The 25,392-nt window shown below is 42.2% G+C and overlaps 1 protein-coding gene and 1 long non-coding RNA gene across 8 annotated transcripts in view; one reads left to right on the plus strand and one right to left on the minus strand.

Annotated features, from left to right (window-relative positions):
* Window positions 1-25,392, plus strand: part of NCAM1 (neural cell adhesion molecule 1) — a 357,436-nt gene that overhangs the window by 133,601 nt on the left and 198,443 nt on the right. The window lies entirely within an intron of this gene.
* LOC145525610 (uncharacterized) lies at window positions 920-24,047 on the minus strand. Its single transcript, XR_014068325.1, has 4 exons — window positions 23,926-24,047; window positions 20,725-20,933; window positions 10,246-10,306; window positions 920-4,563 (listed from the first exon to the last, which is right to left on the minus strand). It is a non-coding gene; the product is annotated as an uncharacterized LOC145525610 (long non-coding RNA).

A 25,392-nucleotide genomic window follows, 5' to 3' on the forward strand; every position in this document is an offset into this window, starting at 1 on the left:
CCAGGAGATGTAACTCACATACATTGGGCTGAAATGGTACCCTGGATTTGCATAACAGGGGTCCCTGGGTCTGATGTAGAAGGCAATCATCTCATCAAGTTGCCCTCCACAGTGGCATGTGCCTAAAGTAATATGAGTTCTTCTTGACTTATGCCTAAAGTAAAAACCTTGGGTCCCTCTGTGAAAAGGAGAAAACAGCCTATGACAGCCCTGTCCAATGGAACTTTCTGCAGTGGAGGAAATATTCTCTATCTGTACTCTCCACTGTGGGAGCTACTTGTCACATGTGGGTATTGGACACTTGAAATATGGGTAGTGCGACTGAGGAGCTGATCATGTTATTTTTAATTCATTCACATTGAAATGAAAGAGGACCACGTGGCTCATGGCTACTTTACTGGATAGTGCGTGTCTAGGGAGAGAGTGGCTTCCTGAATTTCTAACCCCTGTGTGCTCCAGTTCCTGCCGCATTGGTGCCTGTAAACCCTTCCAGCCTAGGGTGTCCCCTCACACTTTTCTAGAGGTGATGACATTGGACAGGTGGAAACTTGCCTGTTTATATGTTGGAATTTGTGGATCTGTACCCAGCTCAATCACTGGCCACCCTCCTTCTCAGTCAAATTCATCCACCATCCTTGAAACTCAGTTGCTGATTTCCGTGGTCAAGGGGAGAAGGCAGAATTGAGATAGAGGAAGGTTCTCTGCTTTCCTTGGCGACTTCTAAGAATAAGAGATTGAATAGGCCTAAGTGGGGAGAACCTTGTAAGTGCCCAGGGGATCTCTGTCAGGCCAGCTCGAATTAATGGATATGTCCTAGGGCAGCAACCCCCAGCCTTTTCGGCACCAGGGACAGGTTTCGTAGAAGACAATTTTTCCACAGATGGGGGTGGGGGGGTGGTTTAGGGATGATTCAAGCACATTCCATTTATTGTGTACTTTATTTCTGTTATTATTACATCAGCTCCACCTCAGATCATCAAGCATTAGATCCCAGAGGTTGAGGATCCCTATCCTAGGGTATTGGTAATAACAACTTATCTGGCATCAAGTATACGCACTAGCCAGATGGACTTCACTAAACTGTTTACTCTCTCAGAAACTTAGTTTCTTCCATATAGAAGGGAAGGACTAATAGCTCTTCTGCTTGCATATGTGATTGTTAGGAATAAAAATTGAAATAATAAGAACTGTAAAATGCTGTTTAAATGCTTATCATCATTATGGAACAGTAGCCTGTATTTATAACTGTTTTCCTTGCATGCATTGACTCTTCATTAAGGAAAAGGGAAGCTAAAGTGAAAAAACAGGGATTTAACATCCTTAAATAAATGTCTGAAACAATCAAAATCTTACTATTGACTCAAAGGAAAAGATCTGATGTCCAGTGGGCAAACGTTCCCAATTCTCTTTTGAACGTACGTGTCTACTGAGGCTGACCTCTGGCTTGGAGAACACTGGGGCAGCATCACCAAACTCAGTGTCCCAGGTCAGAAGCCACTGCAGAGGGACTCTTGGTCTGGAAGAGAGAAGGGCATTTTCAGTAGTGAAAATGTTAGTTGCTTAGTCTTGTCTGACTGTTTGCAACCCCATGCCCTGTAGCCTACCAGGCTCATCCGTCCATGGGATTCTCCAGGCAAGAACACTGAAGTAGGTTGTCATTCTCTTCTCCAGGCGATCTTCCCGATACAGTCATTGAACCTGTGTCTCTTGTATTGCAGGTGGATTCTTTACTGTCTGAGCCACCAGGGAAGCCCCGTTTTCAGTAAACAGTTACCAATTCAGTTGCTCTCCTTCTAAAAAGATTTGTCTATCCTCCAATGGACTCCACTTTTGGTTCTTAAAGTTTTGAAAATTGCCTGTTCGTTCTCCAACCCTTTTCCTTAAGAGCATAGGCATGGTCTATGTGATTTTTTTTTCTTTTCATTGAGTCTTCAGTCCCAAGCCATTTCTACTAATACCAGCCAGCTTAGACAGCTGTCCCTCCGTGTAAATGCAAAGTAAAATGAAACATTTGTATGTACATTTTCCTTCCATAGAAAAAGAACAGATTTGTTTCTAGTGTTTCAAAGGATTCTATTCAGCTAATTTGAAATTAATAAATTATTTTATTGCCTTTTGCCACATCATGTTCAGGCTACTTTATATATTTGTGTCTGTACTCTTGACTATATACCAAAATGTTGGCATTGAATTACCATGGGCAGAAGAAAACAGAAAATGTTTCTATTTTGATACAAAAATATGATTCATTCTGACTGTGAATATGACTACTCTTAAGTATCTGACCTCAAAATGTTTTAACATTTAATTATTATGCATGTTTCAACACAGGACCCTGATTCATGAATAATTAACTCTGACTCATTAATTCAAGCAATATATTGAGCATCTCTTATGCCAGATACTAGGGACCCCAGGATGTATCAGACACAGTCCCTTCTTTCTAGGAACCTGTAAGTAGATGGAGGAGGCAGACTTGTAAGCAAATAATGAAAAAGCAGCATGATTGGCACTACAGTAAGGTATGAAGAGATTGATGTGATGTACAGAGGAAGAAATTGCTAATTTTCCTAGGGAATCAGCCAGCAAAGGTTGCATCAGGGAGATGGCATTTGATCATAATGTAGAGACATTTGCTGGGCAAAGAAGGGAAGAAGGACAATCCAAGAGGTTCTTCTCTATATAGGTCTTAGATGAGCACTTTGGTTCTCTTAGCACATTGTAAGTATTTAACTTAACTATAGGAACTTGTTCTCCAAGTGTGATATACCTTCTCTGAAGGTGCACCCACAGTCTCAGCCTGCTGTACTATGTAGATCTGTTCTTAAGCCAGTTTTGTGTGTGTGTGTGTCTGTGTGTGTACGTGTGTGTGCTGACCATACACTGTCCTGAAGTTGGATGCCATGCTAGCCCGTGTGCCAAATGTGTGTATGGATGCTCCTTTTCTTTATCTTACCAGCATGTTCATAGTAGACTGCCCAGCTTAGGGCTTTGCATGTACAGGTGCTCAGGAAGTACTTCTTGAATGGATAAACACAGACACTCATTTTAGTATCTGTATAGTAAGCCCCGTGCAAATGAACAAGTTCAATTCCTAGAGTGCATTCGTAAGTCCAACCAAGTTAGCCTAGATACCCAACTAACACAGTCAGCTATATTGTACTGTACTGTGATAGGTTTATAACACGTTTCACACAAATAATATGTAAAAAACAAACAAAAAATAAAGAAAAACATTTTAAATCTTACAGTACAGTACTTTTAAAAGTACAGCAGTGCAGCACAACAGCTGGCATCCGAAGGCTGGCACTGAGTGAACAGGCAGGAAGGGTTACTGACGAGGAGGCAAAGGAGGTGGGAGATGGTAGAGCTGGTGGATCGTCAGCAACAGGAGACGGGGGGGCGAGCTGCAGTTTCATTCATGCCTGGTGTTGATGGTACAGGATCTGGTTTCTTGCTGGAACCGGGGGCACAATTGGATCTTTGAAAGTTGACAACTTCATATATAGGGGACTTACTGGATTGCTTTTTTTAGGGCTGTCATAAAAATGACCACAATTTTGGTGGCTTAAAATAACAAAAAATGTATTCTCTCCCAGTTCTGGAAGCCAGAAGCCTTGAAACCTAGGTGTGGGCAGGACTTTGATCCCTCTGAAGGCTCTAGGGGAGACTCCTTCCTTGCCTCTTCTGGCTTCACCTAATGGTTCTGGTCGTTCTTTGACTTGGGGCTGTGAAACTCCAGTCTGCCTCTGTCTTCACATGGCCTCTGCCAGTGTCATTCAGTTCAGTTCAGTTCAGGCACTCAGTCGTGTCCAACTCTTTGCGAGCCATGAACCACAGCATGCCAGGCCTCCCTATCCATCACCAACTTCTGGAGTCCACCCAAACCCATGTCCGTCGAGTTGGTGATGCCATCTAGCCATCTCATCCTCTGTCATCCCCTTCTCCTGCTGCCCCCAATCCTTCCCAGCATCAGGGTCTTTTCAAATGAGTCAGCTCTTCGCATCAGGTGGCCAAAGTAGTGGAGTTTCAGCTTCAGCATCAGTCCCTCCAATGAACACCCAGGATTGATCTCCTTTAGGATGGACTGGTTGGATCTTCTTGCAGTCCAAGGGACTCTCAAGAGTCTTCTCCAACACCACAGTTCAAAAGCATCAATTCTTCGGTGCTCAGCTTTCTTCACCGTCCAACTCTCACGTCCATATGTGACTACTGGAAAAGCCATAGCCTTGACTAGATGGACCTTTGTTGGCAAAGTGATGTCTCTGCTTTTTAATATGCTGTCTAGGTTGATCATAGCTTTCCTTCCAAAGAGTAAGCGCGTCTTTTAATTTCAGGGCTGCCAGTGTCATTCCTCCCTCTGCTTTTCTTAAAAGGACAACTGTCATTGGATTTAGGGTCCACTCTGAATTCAGGATGACCTCATCCTGAGATCCTTAATTTAATCTGCAAAGACTCTTTCCACATACAGTCTTATTCCCAGGTTCTGGGAGCCACAATATGCATACATCTTTTGGGAAGTCACTGTCCCATCCACTATAGGGTTCCTTCCAGGGCCTAAGACTGAAGAGGGTATCACAGTTATAGAAAGCTTTGGTCAAATAACGGTTTTCATTGCCCCATCAGGGTGAACAGGGAAGGTTGTGGGGAGAGAAGCTTTTAAAGATGTTCCATTATATTTCATTTTCTCGTGTCTATTTCTCACATCCCGAGGAAGGGTCTTCTGAAAGAGCATTTCAGAGAGTCATCTAGACCACACAGTATGGTCGGCCTACAGCTCATTTGACCCGTATCACCATGCTCTAGACCACTATAACTGACTCTTTTCTTTAAGTATTTTTTAAATGGCCCAAGCCACTATCTTTAAAAATAATGTTTATTTATTTCTGGCTGCCTTGGGTGTTGGTTGCAGTGCACAGGCTGTCTAGTTTTGGTGTGCAGGCTCAATCGTTGAAGTGCAGGGGCTTAGTTCCTCCCCAGCACGTGTGTTCTTAGTTCCCCAACCAAGGAACGAACCTACATCCCCTGCATTGGAAGGTGGATTCTTAACCTCTGGACCACCAAGGACATCTTGACTACAGGTGAGTTGAGTAGGGTGGAGACCTGTCCTAAGGATAGCCAACTCAGAAGCTGTCCATTATTGGCACGTTGATGTGTTTCAGTTGTACTTCTCTCATAGTGACTTGAGTGTTGAAATTCAAGAGACTGAGTGAGTTGGCAGTGCACCCTGCAGCTGAAAGGTCCTGATTAGTTATGGCCACTGGACGATGTTCCAGCTGGAGTAGAGAGGAAGCCGGTCAGTAGGGAGCGGTGACCCAGCAAAGAGGAGAGAGAAGAGGAGCCATCGTGAGAGAAGGTGGCTCTGTGGCCCTGAGAAAGACTGGCTTCTGATCCCAGCCACCTTCCAGTTTGCGTGAGGCTTGTGTGGTAAGCTCATACTGTGTTAAACATTTTACATCTGTTATCTGATTTGTTCCCCATTTAATAGCTGCAGAGACCACGGCAACAGAAGTTAAGGGACTTTCTTAGACTCAGTCAGCTGGTAGGTGGTAGAACTAGGCATCAAACCCAGAGACAAACTGGATATCCTCTGCACCACTGTCTCCTCTGGGACCTTCTGTCCTGTCTTTCAGGCTTTCATGATGGCTCAGATGGTAAAGAATCTGCCTGCGATGCAGGAGCTGCAGGAGATGCAGGTTCAATTCCTAGGTCAGGAAGATTCCCTGGAAGAGGGTATGGTAACCCAATCCAGTGTTCTTGCCTGGAGAATTCCATGGACAGAGGACCCTGGCAGGCTATAGTGCACAGAGTCACAAAGATAAACCATGGATGTGTATAGTTTTTGTGATATACATTTTTGGAAAATGTTTAAATGTGTCATAATAAAAGCGGGTAAAATTTTTTTAAAAATTAAAGAAACTTGTTTTTGATGAATGGCAGACCATGATATTCTAGCACCTTCAGCTGAATAACCAGTCCATCAAGTCTATTTCACAGGGGACTTCCCTGGTGGTCCAGTGGCTAAGACTCTGTACTCCCAATGTAGGGGACCTGGGTTCAATCCCTGGTCGGGGAACTAGATCCCTCATGCTGCAAGTAAGAGTTTGCCAGAACTTCCCTGGTGGTCCGGTGGTTAAGAATCTGCCTTGTGTTGCAGGGGACGCAGGTTTGATCCCTGGTTGGGGAATTAAGATCCCACATGACTCAGACCAACTCAGCAACTCAGTGCCACAACTACTGAGTCTGTGCTCTAGAGGCTGCCTGCCACAACTGGAAAGTCTGTGCAACACAACTAAAGATCCCACTTGACTCAGTGAAGATCATGTATGCTGCAACTAAGGCCTGACACAGCTAAATTACAAAACAAACAAGTCTATTTCATGTGGGCAAAAACACGAATTTGATACTTCTCCAGCCATTTTCCTTACTGACAAGACACAGCCACTGTATTTTAACAAAACCATTTCAAGGCTGACACGTTAGAGGAATGAGCTCTTGCTTCAGCTTACTATTTTTTCTAAAGGAATGGTCTTCATTCTTTGGAAGACTTCGTGCACAAAGTTATCTTTAAAGGCTTTAAAATCCTAATAATCTTGCAGTATATTATAATTTACAAAGTCTTCAGGGATACTATCAGAGAATCAGATTCTGAAATTCTACAGAGAATAGGCTCAGCTAACTGATTGTGTTTCTGGAAAAGAGAACAGATTTGGGGTTGAATAAGCCATGTGGAATTATAGTTATCATTTTCTTTCTACTATCCGTTTATGTAATATTGAAAAGAGAGGCTGGCAGAAGATGATACACCTATTGAGTTAGTAATATATGGTATGATTTTCAAGTGCCCACTACAGAGATGTGCTTTACCTGGTAATTTGAAACAGGTCTCCCAGGTAAGCATGTATGTTTCGCCAAAGCCTGAAATGTCCTTAAAGAAACACAGTTTCCTGATGAAAATTTCACTTTGCAAAGTAGAAATACAAAGTATTCCATCTAAATAGCATACAGGTTGTCAAATCAGACACATAAAACCCTGAAAATTAAATGCTCTGAAAAGACTTCTCTTTTTTTTAACTTAGAAAAAAAGAAAGACCTGTCAGTCAAGTTTGATACGGCTGGTATTCACAAGCGCTACTGCTTTTGTATATAAGAGCAAGCACCTGTCCAATTGAGCATCTAATTGGTAATCATGGATTATTAAGTTAATTGTTTGAATGGAGGCTATAACTGATATAATTTCTAAAGCTCTAGATCATATAACAGTATTTTTATAGTGACAAGAGGGAAAGAGACATGACTGTGACTGTCAATTGCCAAAACATTGGATTGTATAGATAGAGTCATAAGTAGAGTGGTGTTCAGTTAGCGCTGGCTTTGTCTTCCTGGTGCTTGTAGAGTCCCAGATCACCAAGTCATGGTGTATTTAGTTGCTAAGGTAAAAAAGTCACTAAGGGAACAGAGTGGAGAGGCTTCTGCTATGTTGTTTTTCACTTAGTTTTGCATACTAAGTCATGTCCAACTCTTTGCGACCCCATGAATTGCAGCACGCCAGGCATCTAGCCTTGACTAGATGGACCTTTGTTGACAAAGTAATGTCTCGGCTTTTTAATATGCTGTCTAGGTTGGTCATAACTTTCCTTCCAAGGAGTAAGCGTCTTTTAATTTCATGGCTGCAGTCACCATCTGCAGTGATTTTGGAACCCCCCAAAATAAAGTCTGACACTGTTTCCACTGTTTCCCCATCTATTTGCCATGAAGTGATGGGACCAGATGCCATGATCTTAGTTTTCTGAATGTTGAGCTTTAAGCCAACTTTTTCACTCTCCTCTCTCACTTTCATCAAGAGGCTTTTTAGTTCTTCTTCACTCTCTGCCATAAGGGTGGTGTCAACTGCATATCTGAGGTTATTAATATTTCTCCTGGCAATCTTGATTCCAGCTTGTGTTTCTTCCAGCCCAGCGTTTCTCATGATGTACTCTGCATAGAAGTTAAATAAGCAGGCTGACAATATACAGCCTTGACATACTCCTTTTCCTGTTTGGAACCAGTCTGTTGTTCCGTGTCCAGTTCTAACTGTTACTTCCTGACCTGCATACAGATTTCTCAAGAGGCAGGTCAGATGGTCTAGTATGCCCATCTCTTTCAGAATTTTCCACAGTTTATTGTGATCCACACAGTCAAAGGCTTTGGCATAGTCAATAAAGCAGAAATAGATGTTTTTCTGGAACTCTCTTGCTTTTTTGATGATCCAGCAGATGTTGGCGATTTGATCTCTGGTTCCTCTGCCTTTTCTAAAACCAGCTTGAACATCTGGAAGTTCACGGTTCACGTATTGCTGAAGCCTGACTTGGAGAATTTTGAGCATTACTGTTCTAGCATGTGAGAGGTCTGCAAAGATGACCCCATCCCACAGAGCATCAGAGGCATATATTTTTAATAAAAGAAAATCTCATCTAAGGGTGTTTTGTTGTTTTAAAAGAAATAAACACAACAGACTCCAGCAGAGGCTAAATTTAATGTGCCTCCTTGCAGTTAAACTCATTTTCAACATAATATGTCTACATATGTGTACATTTTTACTCTATATGCATATAAGTTGAAATCTGCAGTGTTAATATTATATTCTAATTTGTATGTTTAATATCCTGTTTAGACTGTAAGCATATCAAAAGCTGGGATTGTCTTTTTTTTTTTTTCTGTTATCCTCCCAGTCCTGGACTGCAGGCTTGGTCAATTTTATTGACAAATCAGTTGGCACGTCAGCTTGACAATGGCCAGTCATAATTGATAATTGGGAAGGAGTTGTTGTTGAAAGAGAAAAAAGACAAAGCTTCATGTAAATTGTTCTCCTAGACTCTTTAATCTACTTAGTATTTAAATTGGGAAAGTCCTGGTTATACATTTTTTGATATGCTCATAGACTTGACTGTGTATCTCCTGAGATGCAGATTAGATTTTGAGAAAACATTTTGAACAATAATTTAATGTAAAACTGTGGTCGTCTTATTATAAAACCACAGGGCTTAGTGGAAATTTTTGTTGTGTCACCATAGATACCCAAATCTAATTTGATTACTCTGGTGAATAGTTGCTCACTCTAATCTGATATTGACTGTTACTTTTCATCAGCTGGAAGTAGTCTGCTAATTGAGCTGGAGTCCAGCCAGAGAAATCTTTCAAAGGCGTAGTTTTATATACAGCTGTTTTAATAAGCCATTCAATGAAACCTTTTATAAAAGCAACAAAAGCAAGAAGGATCTGGACATGGTGAGCATGCTTGCCACATTGTACGAAAGAACAGGAGACAATGCTGGATCCTGTCGGTCACTCAAACCTAGTTTGGCAAAGGTCAAATAAGAATAGCTTAATTTATTCAGCAGCCAGGAGGATCCTTATTTGCTTAACAGCTCTGTCAAAAGCAACTCCCTACTTCACTAGAGTTCAATAAATGAGCAAGGTGCCTCTTGAGTTATCAGGCTGTTTGCATCTACAGACATGGGAGGAGGGCATTTTTTTTTACTGCTTTATTTTTCAGTCACAATTAAAATTACATCAGATATCTTTACTCGGAAGAGAGGTTTTCTTAAAGAAACAATGATATCTTTGACTGTCATCATATAAGAGCTTCATATATAGATGGGTAATCTCCAAATTACAGTGAGCCTGTTTTGTTCTTTGAGGAGATGGAAGCAGAGGGCAAATTGTTAGGCCAATGATTTGTACTCGTGTGGCTCAACCAGCCTGTGCTAATAGCCAAGCGATGTAGTATGTTTTATTTGTCGAGCTTTTCCTGCATGCCCGCCTCCCAAGTGGCACTAGTGCTAAAGGCTCTGCCTGCAGTCAGGAGATAAAAGAGACATGGGTTTGATCCCTAGATCCAGAAGATCCCCTGGAGAAGAAAATGGCAACCCACTCCAGTATTTTTGCCTGGGAAATCCCATGGGCAGAGGAGCCTGGGGGGGCTACAGCCCATGGGGTCCCAAAGAGTTGGACATGATAGCACACACACATAGACTGCTGTGCCCTCCATATCTCTTATTTAATTCCATCCTTATAATACACTATCATTTCCTATTTTATGATAAAGCAATTGGATTTCAGAAAGTTGAGTTACTAGCTCAGGTGCACACAGTTAATATCAAGCTGTGCAAATTGAAAGTCCTGATCTCAAGTCGTTACTGATGTAGGGAAAGAATGGGAGGTGAATCTGATACTATTTGCTGAAAAAAGTTTACAAAACCTTACCTCGTTGGCCTGAAGTGATGATAGGTATGCCATACTTCCAGAAGAACTTCCACCTGGGTCACTGAATTTAAATGAATCATCATTTACTTGTCTGAATTGTTGAATGGAATGGATATGCTGTATGGGAAGCACTTGACACATATTAGGTGCTTGATAAGGAGTAATTATTATCATTGGAGTTGCTTTTTTGCATAATTGGCATAATTTTGCCTAGTCTCATGCTTCTCAAGCTATATTTAGGACCTTGTTAAAATGCAGATTCTGCAAGTCCAGAAGCAGGAATGAGATTCTGCATTTCCAAGATGCTTCCAGGTGATGTGGTCCTAATGATCTAAGTAGCAAGGGCATCAGCTATATCCTTTCCTTCAGATCAGAGTGGGTTTCCCATGAGATGGGGTACACTGTATAACTTAGGAAATTAAGTTATAGGAGGAGTTCACACATCTGTCCTTGGCCTCAGTAAAAACTTTGAAGAACTAGCTGAATGAACTTGGCATCAGAGATTTTAATAGAAATGGGAAAAGCTGGAGAGGGAATAGAAATATAAAGAAATACACCAAGGAAATAGGTCTCTGTAGGAAAAAGGAAAGTAAATTGGAAAAAGTTGCTCTTAAGTGGGAACAAGTCACTAAAAAAGATCTTGATTAAAAAAAAAAAAAAACAGGAGACAAATGGTCTGAATTCCTCATTGCTTTCTCCATCAGGGTCCCACTGGGTTGAGGGAAGCCAGGTGCCAGGATATATGCTTAAGGGAGTGCTCGCTCTCCAGTTCCCACCCTGGATTTACACCAACTGGAGAGTGGTGCCTCCTTAAATTTGGGGCCCTGGACACCTCACTCTTCTCACCCCAGTGCTCGCCCTGTTCCTTATATAGGTGGTACCTACAGTTGTAAGGTTGGAAGGGACCTTAATAATCATCAGCCTCCTATTTTATAGATGTAGAAACTGAGCCTCAGGTTATATGATTTACTCATTGTAATTAATAGGTAACAGTATTTCATAAATTCTGAAATGCACTTTTTTGCCCTCATTTTAACATCTCTGAAGTCAGGATTGTCTTATAATTGGTGGCTTGTGACTATTCTGTCATACTTTAATCAACAAGGTTTTTTCTTTCTTGAAAAGTGAAAATGTTAGTTGCTCAGTCATGTCCAACTCTGCGACCCCACAGTCTATAGCACGCCAGGCTCCTCCATCCATGGGATTTTCTGGGCAAAAATATTGGAGTGAGTTGCGATTTCTTTCTCCAGGGGACCTTCCCAATCCAGGGATCGAATCTGGTCTCCCACATTGCAGGCAGCCTCTTAACTGTCTGAGCCACCGAAGTGACTCTCTTAGTGGTATGAAAATTAATAATGCTGCATCTTACAATTGATGGGTTCTTATGTACCATAAGGACTTCCCAGGTGGCGCTAGTGGTAAAGAACCCTCCTGCCAACGCAGGAGACATAAGAGATGCTGCTACCATGCCTGGGTTGGGAAGATCCCCTGGAGGAGGGCATGGCAACCCACTCCAGTGTTCTTGCTTGGAGAATCCCATGGACAGAAGAGCCTGGTGGGCTACAGTCCATGGGGTCGCAAAGAGTTGGACATGACTGAAGTGACTGAGCATGCCTGTATTACCGTAAAATACAGTCGTAGAGAACTGGTCTCCTGCCTGAGTAGGAGGAGGCAGTCTTAGTAGAAGGAAGTGGTAGGAGGCAGTCTTCTGCCTCCTCTGCTGTGTGCCCTGTGACGTGGTTAGCCTGATGCCCACTTGGTTATCCTCATGCTCTTAGAGATAGGTTAGCATAATCGTTAAGAGCGCTGGTCCGACAGCCAGGCCCCTCTACCAAGGACCAGCTGTATATGACTGGTCCATCCAACTTACCGCCCTCTAACATTAGGATGACAAAAGTGTTAGACGCCTGATAGTGTCCTTGTGAGAGCGAAGTCAATTAGTCCATGCAAGCTGGTTGGAACAGTTGTGGCACATAGTAGGCCCATAATAAATGTGATGGTAGTCTGGCCGACTGAATCATCCTGAACCCTGATGCAGTCTGAATGTCACTGTATTCAGAGGCGTGCTAACCCCCTGACAGTGTCAGCATCATTAAATTCTTATGCTGCTTTCCAGGAGAAACTGTAAAATTTGTATCCATAAAGGTGATTAAAAGGGTAAATTGACAAAGATTTGTCTTGACTGATGCAGATGTTGGCCTGTCTGCAAGCAGAGCTGGACCAGGAGAAATCTGGGACATTTCTGTGATTCCCCATTAGGTGAGACTGTTATTCTGTTAGGACTCATCCCATGACACCAGGAGTCTGAGTAGATTGCCTTTGTTGTGAGACTTGATTGGCTGAGACTCGGTAGCCATGGTGCCTGCCTTTACTTTGCCTCCGGCTCTGCAATTACCATTCATATCTGTCCCTGTGGTTGCCTGATGCCGGGGGCTTGAATATACAGGATGTGGACAATGTGATTATTCTTCACACTTGTTCTTAAGATCCTCCCCTCCCCCCCATATTTCCTTTCCACACTTAGGATCTTTGTGTTTAGCTCGGTGAATTGGGAGTCTGGGTTAAGTCTTTCACCAGCCTCCTCTCTTCACCTGGCAGGACATGGTTTCTCCTGGTGAACACCCCCAGCCCCCGCCCTGTGTGCTTGGTAGCTGTTTACTACGGCATTCACTACAAGCTGCATCGCCTGAGTTTATGTGTTTACTCGCTTTGCGTCCTGGTGGGTTATGAGGACTCCTAGAGAAGGGAGCCCTTTTTTGTTTGTTTTTTCCTGTTGTTGTTGCTGTGTTTGAGGGCTTTTCTGAAGTATAGTTGATTCACAATGTTGTGTTTGTTTCAGATGTACAGCAAAGTGAATCAGTTATATATATATATTTTTTTCAGATCATTTTCTTTTATAGATATTCACAAGATGTTGAATAGAGTTCCCTGTGCTATATAACAGGTCCTTGTTGTCTCCCTGTTTTGTATTTAGGACTGTGTATTTGTTAATCCCAAACTCCTACTCATTTATCCCTCCCCTACCTTTCCTCTATGATAATTGTTAAGTTTGTTTTCTATGTGTGTGAAATCAGTCTGTTTTATAAATAGTTAGATGCCGCGTATAAGTGATACCACATGATATGTGTCTTTCTCCGCCTGACTTAATCACTTGGTATGATCATCTCTACACCCATCCCTGTTGCTGCACATGGCATTATTTCATTCATTTTTATGGCTGAGTAGTATCCCATTATATATAAGTACATATGCCACACCTTTTTTCTCTGTTCACCTGTTGATGGACACTTAGGTTGCTTCCATATTTTGGCTTCTGTGAATAGTGCTGTCACAAACTTTGGGGTTCGTGATCTCCTTTAGTGATCCTGTGGTGCCCCACACAATGCTTTAAGGCTCTTAGTAGAAATATATTGAGTGGAAACCTTTGGGGTTTCTGAATAGAGCCAGGTAGATTTATTTCACTCAGCTCACATACACCATGTATAGAGACAATAGCTCGTGGAGGTTATGCCATTCTCCTAATTATCTCTCTTCTGAGAGCTGAGGAAGCTATTCTGTCACAGTTTAGCAAATTACATTTCTGACTCTTTGCAACCCCATGGACTGCAGCCCGCTGGACTCCTCTGTCCATGGGATTTTTCTGGTAAGAATACTAGAGTGGATTGCCATTTCCTCCTCCAGGGGATCTTCCCGACCCAAGGATCGAATCCTATCTCCGGTGTCTCCTGCATTGACAGGCAGATTCTTTACCACTGAGCCACCTGGGAAGCCCTTAGCAAATTATACCTGACTTCTGTAAGCTGCATTACATACCAATAACAGGAGCAGTGGTACACCTTGATAAATGATAATAGATGAGTATAAACAAATTTGTTTCTAACCCCAGATTCCATGCAACAGTCCTCACATTATACTGACACTCATTATCAGAGAGAAAATCTCCTGTCCCCACATGGTGGGGTTATAGGAGCCCTGGAGAGAAGTTGAGGCAAGAGTTTGCTTTTCATGGCTGTAGCTGTAAACCAGAAGGAGCAGGCAGTGCAGGACTCATGGCCCAGGAAGTCTAATAGATCCTTTGGACTGAATGCTGGTTTTTCAGAGCTGACAAAGTAGGGACGACTTTTGTGCACATTTGGAGATGAATGGTCTAAAAGGCACCTCTTACTTCCTGCTGATCTTCAGCTAACATTTATGCATTTGTGACTGATCAGTCTTCTTAAGTACACGTTTCATTGATCAGTTGACAAGAGTCATGAAGAGCAGAGCAATCTGATACTGGAGATTGAACAGCTATTACTCTCTGAAATGGATCCCAGTTTAGATTCTTAGGAATGTCTCTTGCTTGTAAATTCTTACTAACATCATTAGGGAAGATGGTGTTAACACTCCATCCACCACTGAGGTGTGTCCCTGTTTCTTATTTATCACTTTCCCATCAGAAAGCCACACATAATAGTTGAGGTTTTGCCTTAATTTGAGGCAAAGAGACTATTTCTAACTTGGAAAGTTGGGAAGAGGTGTGAACAGAGTAGTAGATTAGAAAAACTTGACAAATTTCCAGCTTCTGGTAGAGTCTTTGTTAGGTAGCTTGAAACAATAAAGTTTGACGTGTTTAATTCTCAGAAGACAAATCATAATCTCAATACAGTGTAAGGGAAATAACAATAAGGTTCTATATTAGAATACCTGAATAGCCTCCGTGTAATTGTCATGGGTAATTATAAACTAACTTTATTGTAGTCTGAGCTTCCTTGGTGGCTCAGTGGTAAAGAATCTGCCTGCTGATGCAGGGAACACAAGTTTAATCCCTGGGTCAGGAAGATCCCCTGGGGGAGGACATGGCAACCCACTCCAGTATTCTTGCCTGGGAAATCCCATGGACAGAGGAATCTGGTGGGCTACAGTCCATGGGGTTACAAAAGAGTCGGACATGACTTAGCGACTAAATAGTAACAAGTACTGTAGTCTACTTTGTAGCTATACAGGGTATATTAATAATTAAACCTAGCAATCTAACAGATTAGCTAAGCCAAAAGATATATATATATATACATATTTGCTTGAGATCATAGAATCTGTTTTTCTATGACTTAAACAAATACAAATATTATTCAGAAAGAAAGCACATAATTGTATTTCAGCCTTTCTTTCTGGAGATGGTTGTTCTTCTCAAACAGATCAACCAAGTGCATCACTGGTGATGCCTGTGAAAGGCAGAAGAGAATCATTTTCAGGAAACTGGTGGACCTTTGCCCAATCCTTTGCCACCAGAGCTGGGCAGGTCATGGCTGTGTTTCCTGCTTCCTGGTTTTTCTCTTTATGTTACTATGTTAATAGCACTTGTCTTCTGAGCTTACAGTGGAAAGATTGAAAAGCCTAAAGACCACGCCGCAGATGACCTGCGTGAGTTTGGTTTCTTGCTTTTTTGGTTTAAAGTGAACTTTGGCATCCATAATTTGCTGTCTCCTTTGATTCATAGTTGTTGCAGATCTCAGAAGTGTGTCATTTAGTCCCATTTGTCCATCCCTTTCTGAAGTTAATCCACATATTAGCAACTCCAGAGATGCCTTGCTTGAAGTAACGCAGCTGGCTAGAGGAGGTAAAACTCCCCATTCATAGGAGCTATTGAACTGGACACCCTGGAAAGGATGAGTATAAGGCATGAATAAGTCTCAATTTGTTCTTCCTGCTCACTCACAGAGCTTCCTAGCATAGTTGGCTTCATTATCATTATAAACAGATTTCTATAAAAATGTCTCTGCATTGCTCTTTTGGCCTTTTAACAGAAAGCAGATTTACTGCTGCTTTAAGGAAGTCTACACCTGCCATTGACCTGTGACATGACAGAGGTCAAAGGGCGTGGCCTCTCCTTAGCTGCTGAAGTCATAGTGTGTCCTTGGCATGAGGCTAGCCAGCCGTCCTTCCATCAGTCCGCTTTTCTGGTGTCCTAGCATTTGTCTTCTATGCAAGACACTTGAAAAGAAAACTGAACTTTAACCACCTTAAAAAGTGGTAACTTTATTCCCACGTTGTGACCAATTATTTTAGCAGAAGTCTCTGGAGGCCACTGCACACTAAAGAATTAGAGTTTAGTGTTGGTCTTGGGTTTGTTAGGGTTTTTTTTTTTTTTTTTTGAAGTTGCTTCATCAGAAATGCACAAGTAGAACCAAGGGGAGAAGCACCACAAGCTTTAAACATAAACACTAAATAGGTGGGAATCCTGTCCTTAACTCCAAATCATAGTAGAATGAGTAAATCTCAAGGGAATATTTTATTCCTCGCTCAGTGGCAGGCAGATTAGAGAATGGGAATTGAGAGAAAATTGAGCTAATTGATCAAATTTTATTATCTTTGGAAGAGTTGGAAGATACCATTAACTTTTTTTGCTTTGGGATTAGACAGCTGTGAGGTGGTTGGATGGCATCACCAACTCGATGGACATGAGTTTGAGCAAGCTCTGGGAGTTGGTGATGGGCAGGGAAGCCTGGCACATTGCAGTCCATGGGGTCACAAAGAGTTGGACACGACACAGCGGCTGAACTGAACTGAACTGAACTGAAGACAGCTGTAATTGGGACCACCGTGTATTAAAAACATAGAATTAGCAATGTGAGGGTGTGTGCTCAGTCATGTCCGACTCTTTGTGACCTCATGGACTGTAGCCCGCCAAGCTCCTCTGTCCATGGAATTTTCTAGGCAAGAATACTAGAGCAGGTTGACATTTCCTTCTCCAGGGGATCTTCCCGACCCAGGAATCAAACCCATGTCTCCACGTCTCCTGCATTGGCAGGCAGCTTCTTTACCACTGTACCACCTGGAAAGCCCAAGAATTAGCAAAGTGGTTGAGAAATCAAAATATGCCTTATTCAGGCATTTCATTGAACCCCACATTTGGCTTCAAAATTCATAAAGCTATGCATTCTTTCCTTGAGAGTTTAAAAGATAGAGTGGATTTAGGTGTGTGTGTTTTTTTTTTTAACCAGGGTATAAAAGCTATTAATTAGGTTTAATTTACTAAATGAACGAGCATGGTTCAAGATAGTGATACCATTAGAACTACTGAGTCTCTTTCCTCATTTTGCTGGTTTTGGGGTAATGTCTACAGAATCAGCCTGCTGGAAGCGTTTGGAAAAGTGAAGATAACTGTGTGTTGGGAAAAGAAAGCAAAATATTTCACAAAAAAGCAATGGGGAGTAATTATCCTCCAATTAAAAATAAAATTAAATTTTAAAAAAAGCAATGGGGAGGCATTTCAGAAAGGAGGGATGAAGATACATATAATCATAACATGAAGAAAGTATATTTTTCCAAAGGAAGATTACCATGCTTGCTGCCTTGATTAACTGAACCAAAAAAGCGTAACCAAGGATTCGGGTACATTTTTCCTCTCCAAAATAGCATGCAGGCTTCTTTATCTGTATCTGTTTGGTTTTATGATAGTGCAGAAGAAATAAATAGATTTTTCAGTACATCCAACTTAATATTATGCACAGTGAGATATATATTAAGTTGATGAAAGGAACATCTTCAAAATTTATGAGGTTTTCTGTGCATTGAATAATTGGAGGTTTTCTAACTATCTCTAAATCGTGATATTTCTGATTATTTTTGTTTGAAAATCTCAATGAGGAATTAGGAGAAAATGATTTTAACTGTTCTCTCTGACTTTATTCATATTACTTTATGCTATGGACTCAGAGTTGATAAATTCAAGGCTCTGACAGGGGAAAAAAAACACTGTGGGTTGTGTGTTTTAGTTAACATTCATGAGGACTTTGCCTTGCATGGGTTATTACTTAGAGTATTACTGACCCATATTAATGGGATCAAGAATAATACATCTTCTGCAAAGGAGAAGTTTTGCATCAGTGAACAATAAAGCCAGACAGCAGAGTTTGTGTAAAACAAGATTTAGAACCCCATAGCACATTATTTCATTTTCTGCAACATAATTTGTAGTGAAATGCAGTGCCTGAACTCTTGAACTTGTAGGGACTGTGTGAAACATAAAGGCCAAGGAGGTAATGATGGGAGTTGATGGTGGAGCTGTTTTCTTCCTCCTCTTCTGAACTAAGATTTCCTCCTCAGTGGTCACAAAGTTGTCACCTAGCTGGGCATGTACTGAGGAAAAGTCCAATCTGCAAGTTGAGTGTCTTAACTGGATCATAGCCATAAAGACTAAACTCTGTATATAGCTTCAGTAGAGGGAGAAGATGCTTCAGAGTCCCTTGGACGGCAAGGAGATCGAACCAGTCAATCCTAAAGGAAATCAACCCTGAGTACTCACTGGAAGGACTGCTGCTGATGCTGGCACTCCAGTACTTTGGCCACCTGATGGGAAGAGCCGACTCATCGGAAAAGACTATGATGCAGGGAAAGGTTAAAGGCAAAAGAACAAAGGGGTCAGCAGAGGATGAGATGGTTAGATAGCATCATCAACTCAATGGACGTGAATTTGAACAAACTCTGGGAGACAGTGGAGGAGAGAGGAGCCTGGCGTGCTGCAGTCCGTGGGGTCTCAAAGAGACAGACATGACTTAGTGACTGAACAACAACAACGCTAGAGGGAAAGGAAAAAGGGTGTTTTGAATTAAAATTGGAAGAAATAATGAACATTTTCGTAGGAATTTAAGTGATACCCAGAATATGAGCCCCTCAGTGTTAGCGCTTTTTGATGTATTTTGGCTTATGTTCCATTTTGACTGTGATTCATTCATTCATTCAACAGATGCTCACTAAGCACCTACAGTGAGTCAAGTATTGTTTTAGGCACTTGAAATACATCAGCAGAAAGAAGAGTAAAGATACCTTCTCTCAGACTCACATTTTAGTGGAGATTAAAATGGACAGTAGACAGTAAACATAGTAAATGGGTAAATTGTGTTGTACTCCAGAAAGTGATAATAGCTATCTGAAAAGAAAGTATAGAACAGAATAAGAGGGATTTGTGTGGAAGTGTGGGGAGTTGTCACAAGTTTGATTTCCTAGAATATCCCGTCTCTACAAGGGATCTTCCACCACCCTGCTCCCGACCCACATATACTATGCAGCATACGTCTGTATTTAAGATATAAGCAAATTACTTCTCAACAAGGTTGAGTAACTGCCCCAGATCCAACAGTTGGTAAGAGAGAAATCTGTGTGCTCTCAAATATTTTATCAGACCCCACTACCTCACAGCTCAGTGGGCCCATCTCGGTAGCTTCCTGCCAGGCACGTCTCGGCCCACGTGGCTGACTGCAGGATAGTGTGTTGCAGATGTTTTATTGGACTCAAGCTTTTCTAGGCCACTCAAGGTTCCAGGGCCAGAACATAGTTCATCACCATAGTCATATCCTCAGGAACTGCAGCTTATAATAGCTGGAAACCAGACATGCATGAGAGGATAAGAAGGCTAGGATCGAAATGTTAAGATGAGGGAAAGTAGGTTGGAGGGCAGAGCTGTATCAGAGGTTGGGGGAGATAATTACTTAACAAGAAATTTGTGTCCAGGGTTGGTACTGAGGATAGCAAGTAAGTCATGAATCATAAAAGTTAAGTAACATGAATAATTAGATAGTTTAGGACTCGCATGCAATCTCTCATTCAATCTTTGAATCCTATAAAGTGGGTTTTATTCTCCCCATTTCAGGGATAAGTAAACTAAGGTTTTAAAAGGTTAGATGGTTTGCCTAACAATTATCGATACAAAGGTATAATGATTTAATTTTCTTAAAAAGGAGGAGATAAGAATTCAAGCCTAAATTTTTGGGCTTTAGGTCCTCTTCCTTTTCAGCACACCAGAGAGTGAGAAGATAGAAGGGAAAGAAACAGAAGCAGTGCTTATGAGGCCAGTGCTTTCATTATGATGATTTTACTTTACAAGGTAGGAAAACTGAGGCATGGGGCAGCTAGCTACCCTGCCCAAGGGCACTCTTCTACCCAGGAGGGGAATTGGGATTCAAATTCAAGCAGAAGGGACTCAGCTATCAAATAAAATTGCAATTGTATTAAAGTCTGTTTAAATTCTAAAGATAATTTACCCGATGGAGAACTCTAGGGTCAGGAAGGTGTGACCATCTCCTCCTGCCCCTGCCTGATTGTTAGTGGGGGAGTTATAGAATCAAAATAGTGGAGTCTAGGTGGAAAACTGCCTTTCATCTTAGACAAATAAGTAATTACACTTGCTCCTGGAGAAAAGGAGGGAGATTATATAACATCTCTTATAACTGTCAGTAAAGAATCCCCTCTTTGTTTCTCGGCAGGAACTGGCTCTGGCCCACGATCGCTGTGATCCTTAAGCTCAGCTCCCACAAAGCGCTAGTCCTTAAATGCTGACTGCTTGAATACTAAATGTTAAAACAATAATAGCAATCTTAATTTGCAGACAACTACTGTATGGGGAGAATTTTCTCGGTTAAAGATATTTTTCCTGAGCCTTTGGAGCTTGGCTTCAGCTCATTAGTGAATGACAAAATAAATGGGTAACTTAGAAAATACCTGGTCTTCCCAGTTTGTCTTCCTTTCTGTTGACACACAGGCAGGCAGCTTTCTGTTGTAGCCGTAACACAGATCACTAGTATTTGATGCTCTTCAAGGAGTGTCATTACTCCCAGATGGAGGCCCCTTAATTCACACCGTCAGCAGGGAGCAGGACATTTGATGGAAAACAGGTCACACACTGCCCACATGGCTTTTCTTTCTGGCATCTAGTTTAGCACAGAGAAGGCCCACTTAGAGCTTGTTTCAGAGAAAAACAACAAAAACAGTCAAGAATCTTAGCTGTTTCATTGCACCAAGTGAAACAGGAGAACGTTTTTCTTGTTTGATCCTTAAACAGTACACATCCAGGTCTTCCCTCCCTCCCCGAGCCCCATAACTGTGATGTAGCTCTGTCCAAAGGTTCTGCAGCCTGAGATTGATGGGTCTCCTGGGGCACAGCTGGACGGAGCTTCTTTATTCTTCAGCCTTTGGAAGGTGTCCCTTTGAACGTTAAAAAAAATGCCTGATCTTTTTTCTCTAGGTTAGGAATGTTAGGAGCAGACTTTTATGGAAGCGAGGCATGCTCATTCAGTAGCCACCCTACACAGTCAGGTACACGGGAGTCATTCCTTCTTTGACTGGAAAGATCATTTCGTACCTTTTTACTTGAAAGCAAATAAGCAGATGGATTGGGGCAAATGACAATTGTAAAGCATCTTCTGCAGACCAGTAGAGCGACACCCCAGTGGCCACGATGTCATCACATCATCCCAATGGGCCCCTTTCCCTGGCACTGGGGAAGCTGCTGTGTGCTGTGCTTCTCTGCAGGAGACCCCCCACCCTACCCCTCGCACACAACATCTGCAAGCTGCCATAGCTGCTGCTACCTCTGGGGGGCTTGGAGAAGAGATAAAACCGTCAATAGGGGAGAAGTGCTGTCCTGCTGCTTCAAACACAGAGAAAAATAGAGTTCTTTTAGGCAGTTAAAGCAACAACTACAAAAACAAAGAAGGATGACTTGGGAAGGGAGGGCTTGAGGGTGAGACCATTCCTATAGCTCTTTACCATTTGGTCTGTGACCAGTGTGGACCTGCTGGTTCACTGGGGAGCTTCAACAAGGACAGTATGAAGGAGGGGAAAAGTGGTAAAGTACATTTGAATGTGAGTGTAGGGGACAGGTGCACCATTTTGTTCTGAGATAGAAATCAAGCTCGTTAAAATCATTGCAGAGATGATGGCTCTACATTTTGGTATCTGCAGCTTTGGGATGCTGGATAAGCCTCCATAAGACAAAAGGTCATTTTGTCTTCAGAGCTTGAACTAAACAGTCCCCTCCCCCCAAGTCTTTCTTGCTGTCGTTGTAGAATAGAGAGGATTGCCACCGGCTGTGCTTTTGGAATCTTAATGTACAGACAGAAGACCAGGCAGGGCTTCTGTGCTCTTCTGCCTCTCGTGGGGCACGTCCCACTCCTCTGCAGCAGGGTCTTTGCAGCCCTCACTTAGGGCCTGGACACCTGTGGTGGCCTGTGCTCTTATTTCCTGCCCCTGTCTGGGCCCACAGTTTTCAGTCTTGCTGATTCCACCTCGCCCATGGCTGACAGGCCAGTAGCAGGCAGATCTGGGCCATTTGAACTGGAATGAAGGAATAGCAAATAGTTTTTTTTATTGGCTCTCAAACAACCCTATTAGCTTTGACCTGGTCTTTTCTAAGTTACATTGGCAAAAACACCTCTGGCACACTTTCTAGATAAAGAGAAGCATAGAAGGAAATCTTTAATATTAAATTATATCCATTTTATACATAGAAAGCCATGGGGATGTTTTTGGGTGCTTTTATACAGAAGGAAATAGTATCCGGTTTTGAATTATTAAATAATCTAAACATTTTTTGAAAAAATGAAATACATTTTATATTTCTTGCCTTCTTCAAGCTGTTAGGATGCTCATGTTAAATGGGACCTTTGAGGTTTGGCAGTTAAGATTTCCTGATAACCGTGAACTCAGAAGGGACTAAACTTTTGTGTTTAGTGGGGTTTTATCAAAAGTCAATGATTTTATTAAAAAAATCATGATTGAAGAAGAACAGTACAGCTGCCCATCATAAATTAGTATTTGCTAAGTGGTCATAATTGTTTTTGTTGTTGAGTCACCAAGTCATGTCCAACTCTTTGTGACCCCATGGACTGTAGCCTGCCAAGGCTCCTTCTGCCATGGGATTTCTCAAGATCCCTGGAGAAGGAAATGGCAACCCACTCCAGGATTCTTGCTGAAAAATCCCATGGACAGAGGAACCTGGCAGGCTACAATCCAAATGATCTCAAAGAATTGGACACGACTGAGCTGACTGAGTAGGATGTCCCTGGTAGCTCAGCTGGTAAAGAATCCTCCTGCAATGCAGGAGACCTGGGTTTGATCCCTGGGTTGGGAAGATCCCCTGGAGGAAGGCATGGCAGCCCACTCTAGTATTCTTGCCTAGAGAAGCCCCATGGACAGAGGTGCCGGCGAGCTGCAGTCCATGGGGTTGCAAAGACTCAGACACGACTGAGCAACTAAGCACAGCACAACAGGAGTAACTGATCTCACAAGTGATCAGTCACGATGGATTTATGCCATGTTGCTGAATTCCCCCAGAGCAAAGCTAATCACTGTATTCTCAGCATTTTTCCCTTGTGTCATCCTCTGATACAGCACTCAGTCTACTGTAAATATTTTTTGAATTTGTATTTATTTTGCTTGAAATATAGTTGATTTACAGTGTTTCAAGTGTATAGCAAAAAGATTCATATATATATATGTGTGTGTGTGTGTACATATACACACACACACACACATATATATATATATATATACTTTCTCAGGTTCTTTTCCATTACATTATTACAAGATATTGAATGTAGTTCCCTCAACTATGGTTCTTGTTGTTCAACTATGTTATATATATGAATGGGTATCTATTAATCCCAAATTCCTAATTTGCCCCTTCTCTCCCCTTATCCTTTGGTAATCATTAGTTTGTTTTCTATGTCTGTGAGTCTATTTCTGTTTTGTAAATAAGTTTGTTTGTATCATCTTTTTAGATTCTACATATAAGTGATATTATGTGTTATTTGTTTTTCTTTGTCTGACTAGCTTCACTTTGTATAATAGCCTCTAAGTCCATCCATGTTGCTGCAAATAGCATTATTTCTTATAATTTATGTGTGTGTGTGTTTGTCTTACCCAGAGACGGAGTATCCAAGGTCAGGTTCTTATCCAGTTTGCCCCGTTCCCCGCCCAGTGAAGGGCAGTCTGTTGGTGCTGAGCAGATGGGTGCCTGCACAGTCGAATGGCTGTTTGGACTCAGTTCCGTTAACAAGGGGAGCCTGGACATGGGCTCCTTCCCAGGAGTCCTGAAACTTACTGTGAGACTGGGGGAGGGAGGAGGAGCCACACTGAGCCGAGACTCTCCGAGTTCCTCCTCAGCAAACTGGAAACACTCCAGTGCTCAGCAGTAGCTAGTGTTTGTTGAGTTCCTATTAAATTGCATCCTTACAGCAACCTTTTGAGGCAGGCTTCGTTAACTCCATTTGGCAGATTAAAACCTGAGTCTTAGGGATGTTAACTTCAAGTAGGGACATCAGGTTAGCCTGGTGGGAGGGTGTCCGTGCTTCAGAACTAGATTGTCTAGAGTCACCTCTGTGGCTTGCCACCTACTGACTTTATGACTCTGAGCAAATTAGTGTCATCTGTGCCTCAGTTTCCTTATCCGTAGAATGGATAATAATACCTGTTTAGAAATAAACCTGCTGTAAGAGTTAAAAGAAAAAGGTAAATGAAGTACCTAGTATAATGCCTGACAGGGTAATCATTCAGTATTTTTGTTGACATTAATGATTGCTCGTGGAGATGCAAACACAGGCCTGTTGGACTCTGAAGGAGGAGACAGTTATAGTAGGTTTGTTGGCATCTCTGGCAAGGCCAGGTCTGACGTGGGGAAGTGTCCTGGGCAGCAGAGCGGGGAATGGCTGTCTTGGGGATAGCCATGCTAGGAGAGAAGTGGACACTCATCATAGGATTCCAGGCCTGAGCTGAGTCTTGGGCAGTGTGGTACTGAGGTGGGTTTGAATTTGAGACACCCTTCTGAAATAGAATTGGCAAAAGTTGCCATCTATTAGAAGTAGGGACTGGTGGGGCAGGGAGGAATTGATGGCAGGGAGAGATTTCTACCCTCGGGAAACAATGGTGGTGCCTAAGATGTGGAATAAAGGAGGAAAAGTCAGTTGAGGGTCAGTGCTAGAGTTGGGAAATTCGCGGGCTCCATCTGCTAAATAACCCCACAGGAGCATGTGCTGTTTATTGGGAAACGCGTACAGAAATGTCCACTGCAGCTCAGCTCAGAGGTCAAGGCCGGGGCTAAAGGTACCTCTCTGGATAGTAACTGAAGACGTGGGTGCAGATGAGGAAACCTGGAGAGGTGTTCCCAGAGTTTAAGTGCAGTCAGGTGAACTAGGACGTCAGCGAGGGGAAATAAGAGCAAGATCCCTTTTGACAGGGAAGGTATAGGTAAGATGGCTTTTGGTTTGTTTGGTTTGGGGTGCGGAAATAAAACCCCACTTTTAATCGAGAAAAGTTCAGTCATACTCAAATAAGAATAGCACAGTGAACCCCCATATACCGATTACCCAGATTCAACAGTTGTCTGGTTTA

The sequence above is a fragment of the Giraffa tippelskirchi genome, chromosome 11, assembly GCF_054371585.1.
Source record: "Giraffa tippelskirchi isolate mGirTip1 chromosome 11, T2T-mGirTip1v1.2.pri, whole genome shotgun sequence".
NCBI lineage: Eukaryota > Metazoa > Chordata > Mammalia > Artiodactyla > Giraffidae > Giraffa > Giraffa tippelskirchi.